This window comes from Bufo bufo, chromosome 1 (assembly GCF_905171765.1).
Source record: "Bufo bufo chromosome 1, aBufBuf1.1, whole genome shotgun sequence".
NCBI lineage: Eukaryota > Metazoa > Chordata > Amphibia > Anura > Bufonidae > Bufo > Bufo bufo.
The window spans coordinates 498,153,017-498,157,985 of record NC_053389.1 but is presented as its reverse complement, the minus strand read 5'-3'; positions in this window follow the sequence as shown (position 1 = coordinate 498,157,985).

Below are 4,969 nucleotides of genomic sequence, written 5' to 3'. Positions count from 1 at the left end.
CCCCCAGCCACGTACCAGTGATGGGCCCGAGCTGCTTTGGGTGCCACCCCGCTGTGAACATGCTTCATCCTCATCCTCCTCCACCTCCTCCTCGTCCTCCAGTAGTGGGCCCTGTCTGGCCACATTTGTACCTGGCCTCTGGTGTTGCAAAAAACCTCCCTCTGAGTCACTTCGAAGAGACTGGCCTGAAAGTGCTAAAAATGACCCCTCTTCCTCCTGGGCCACCTCCTCTTCCATCATCGCCCTAAGTGTTTTCTCAAGGAGACATAGAAGTGGTATTGTAACGCTGATAACGGCGTCATCGCCACTGGCCATGTTGGTGGAGTACTCGAAACAACGCAACAGGGCACACAGGTCTCGCATGGAGGCCCAGTCATTGGTGGTGAAGTGTGTCTGATCCGCAGTGCGACTGACCCGTGCGTGCTGCAGCTGAAACTCCACTATGGCCTGCTGCTGCTCGCACAGTCTTTCCAGCATATGCAAGGTGGAGATCCACCTGGTGGGTACGTCGCATATGAGGCGGTGAGCGGGAAGGCCGAAGTTACGCTGTAGCGCAGACAGGCGAGCAGCGGCAGGGTGTGAACGCCGGAAGCGCGAACAGACGGCCCACACTTTATGCAGCAGCTCTGACATGTCGGGGTAGTTGCGAATGAACTTCTGCACCACCAAATTCAGCACATGCGCCAGGCAAGGGATGTGCGTCAAACCGGCTAGTCCCAGAGCTGCAACGAGATTTCGCCCATTATCGCACACCACCAGGCCGGGCTTGAGGCTCACCGGCAGCAACCACTCGTCGGTCTGTTGTTCTATACCCCACCACAACTCCTGTGCGGTGTGGGGCCTGTCCCCCAAACATATGAGTTTTAGAATGGCCTGCTGACGTTTACCCCGGGCTGTGCTGAAGTTGGTGGTGAAGCTGTGTGGCTGACTGGATGAGCAGGTGGAAGAAGAGGAGGAGGAAGCTGAGTAGGAGGAGGAGGAGACAGGAGGCAAAGAATGTTGCCCTGCGATCCTTGGCGGCGGAAGGACGTGCGCCAAACAGCTCTCCGCCTGGGGCCCAGCCGCCACTACATTTACCCAGTGTGCAGTTAGGGAGATATAGCGTCCCTGGCCGTGCTTACTGGTCCACGTATCTGTGGTTAGGTGGACCTTGCCACAGATGGCGTTGCGCAGTGCACACTTGATTTTATCGGACACTTGTTTGTGCAGGAAAGGCACGGCTCTCTTGGAGAAGTAGTGGCGGCTGGGAACAACATACTGTGGGACAGCAAGTGATATGAGCTGTTTGAAGCTGTGTGTGTCCACCAGCCTAAATTACAGCATTTCATAGGCCAGTAGTTTAGAAATGCTGGCATTCAGGGCCAGGGATCGAGGGTGGCTAGGTGGGAATTTACGCTTTCTCTCAAATGTTTGTGAGATGGAGAGCTGAACGCTGCCGTGTGACATGGTTGAGATGCTTGGTGACGCAGGTGGTGGTGTTGGTGGTACATCCCATGTTTGCTGGGCGGCAGATGCCAACGTTCCTCCAGAGGCAGAGGCCGAGGCGGCGGCAGCAGCAGCAGCAGCAGAAGAGGCCGAGGCGGCGGCAGCAGCAGAAGAGGCCGAGGCGGCAGCAGCAGAAGAGGTAGCAGGGGGAGCCTGAGTGACTTCCTTGTTTTTAAGGTGTTTACTCCACTGCAGTTCATGCTTTGCATGCAGGTGCCTGGTCATGCAGGTTGTGCTAAGGTTCAGAACGTTAATGCCTCGCTTCAGGCTCTGATGGCACAGCGTGCAAACCACTCGGGTCTTGTCGTCAGCACATTGTTTGAAGAAGTGCCATGCCAGGGAACTCCTTGAAGCTGCCTTTGGGGTGCTCGGTCCCAGATGGCGGCGGTCAGTAGCAGGCGGAGTCTCTTGGCGGCGGGTGTTCTGATTTTGCCCACTGCTCCCTCTTTTGCTACGCTGTTGGCTCGGTCTCACCACTGCCTCTTCCTCCGAACTCTGAAAGTTAGTGGCACGACCTTCATTCCATGTGGGGTCTAGGACCTCATCGTCCTCTGCATCGTCTTCCACCCAGTCTTGATCCCTGACCTCCTGTTCAGTCTGCACACTGCAGAAAGACGCAGCAGTTGGCACCTGTGTTTCGTCATCATCAGAGACGTGCTGAGGTGGTATTCCCATGTCCTCATCATCAGGAAACATAAGTGGTTGTGCGTTAGTGCATTCTATCTCTTCCACCCCTGGGGAAGGGCTAGGTGGATGCCCTTGGGAAACCCTGGCAGCAGAGTCTTCAAACAGCATAAGAGACTGCTGCATAACTTGAGGCTCAGACAGTTTCCCTGATATGCATGGGGGTGATGTGACAGACTGATGGGCTTGGTTTTCATGCGCCATCTGTGCGCTCTCTGCAGAAGACTGGGTTAGAGATAATGTGAACGTGCTGGATCCACTGTCGGCCACCCAATTGACTAATGCCTGTACCTGCTCAGGCCTTACCATCCTTAGAACGGCATTGGGCCCCACAAAATATCGCTGTAAATTCTGCTGGCTACTGGGACGGCCACGTCCTCTCCCAGCACCAGAGGGTCCACTAACACCACCACGACCATGTCCATTTCCGCGTCCGCGTCCCTTATTAGATGTTTTCCTCATTGTTCCCGTTCACCACAATTTTGAGAATGGCAAATTTGGGAATAGTTTTTCAACCCAGAACAAAAATTGTGCTTTTACGGTCACTACAAATAACTTGACCAGCTAAAACAGTACAGATTTGGTTGAATAGAAATGTGAGGCCTGTTTTTTTTGTGCTGTGTGACAGGTATAGGTTTAATCACAGAATCAGACTTCTATATGCACGGTAGCGTGTGTCTTAGGTTTTTCTGAATGACACTATCAGCACCTTCAATGTAAGATATCCTTTTTGGGATAGATTTCAAGTAGGCCTCATATAGCAGAAACTAGTTATTTTGAGAATGGCAAATTTGGGAATAGTTTTTCAACCCAGAACAAAAAATGTGCTTTTACGGTCACTACAAATAACTTGACCAGCAAAAACAGTACAGATTTGGTTGAATAGAAATGTGAGGCCTGTTTTTTTTTGCGCTGTGTGACAGGTATAGGTTTAATCACAGAATCAGACTTCTATCTGCACGGTAGCGTGTGTCTTAGGTTTTTCTGAATGACACTATCAGCACCTTCAATGTAAGATATCCTTTTTGGGATAGATTTCAAGTAGGCCTCAAATACCAGAAACTAGTTATTTTGAGAATGGCAAATTTGGGAATAGTTTTTCAACCCAGAACAAAAAGTGTGCTTTTACGGTCACTACAAATAACTTGACCAGCTAAAACAGCACAGATTTGGTTGAATAGAAATGTGAGGCCTGTTTTTTTTTGCGCTGTGTGACAGGTATAGGTTTAATCACAGAATCAGACTTCTATCTGCACGGTAGCGTGTGTCTTAGGTTTTTCTTAATGACACTATCAGCACCTTCAATGTAAGATATCCTTTTTGGGATAGATTTTAAGTAGGCCTCATATAGCAGAAACTAGTTATTTTGAGAATGGCAAATTTGGGAATAGTTTTTCAACCCAGAACAAAAAGTGTGCTTTTACGGTCACTACAAATAACTTGACCAGCTAAAACAGTACAGATTTGGTTGAATAGAAATGTGAGGCCTGTTTTTTTTTGCGCTGTGTGACAGGTATAAGTTTAATCACAGAATCAGACTTCTATCTGCTCGGTAGCGTGTGTCTTAGGTTTTTCTGAATGACACTATCAGCACCTTCAATGTAAGATATCCTTTTTGGGATAGATTTTAAGTAGGCCTCATATAGCAGAAACTAGTTATTTTGAGAATGGCAAATTTGGGAATAGTTTTTCAACCCAGAACAAAAAATGTGCTTTTACGGTCACTACAAATAACTTGACCAGCTAAAACAGTACAGATTTGGTTGAATAGAAATGTAAGGCCTGTTTTTTTTTGCGCTGTGTGACAGGTATAGGTTTAATCACAGAATCAGACTTCTATCTGCACGGTAGCGTGTGTCTTAGGTTTTTCTGAATGACACTATCAGCACCTTCAATGTAAGATATCCTTTTTGGGATAGATTTCAAGTAGGCCTCATATAGCAGAAACTAGTTATTTTGAGAATGGCAAATTTGGGAATAGTTTTTCAACCCAGAACAAAAAATTTGCTTTTACGGTCACTACAAATAACTTGACCAGCTAAAACAGTACAGATTTGGTTGAATAGAAATGTGAGGCCTGTTTTTTTTTTGCGCTGTGTGACAGGTATAGGTTTAATCACAGAATCAGACTTCTATCTGCACGGTAGCGTGTGTCTTAGGTTTTTCTGAATGACACTATCAGCACCTTCAATGTAAGATATCCTTTTTGGGATAGATTTCAAGTTGGCCTCATATAGCAGAAACTAGTTATTTTGAGAATGGCAAATTTGGGAATAGTTTTTCAACCCAGAACAAAAAGTGTGCTTTTACGGTCACTACAAATAACTTGACCAGCTAAAACAGTACAGATTTGGTTGAATAGAAATGTGAGGCCTGTTTTTTTTTGCGCTGTGTGACAGGTATAGGTTTAATCACAGAATCAGACTTCTATCTGCACGGTAGCGTGTGTCTTAGGTTTTTCTGAATGACACTATCAGCACCTTCAATGTAAGATATCCTTTTTGGGATAGATTTCAAGTAGGCCTCATATAGCAGAAACTAGTTATTTTGAGAATGGCAAATTTGGGAATAGTTTTTCAACCCAGAACAAAAAATGTGCTTTTACGGTCACTACAAATAACTTGACCAGCTAAAACAGTACAGATTTGGTTGAATAGAAATGTGAGGCCTGTTTTTTTTTGCGCTGTGTGACAGGTATAGGTTTAATCACAGAATCAGACTTCTATCTGCACGGTAGCGTGTGTCTTAGGTTTTTCTGAATGACACTATCAGCACCTTCAATGTAAGATATCCTTTTTGG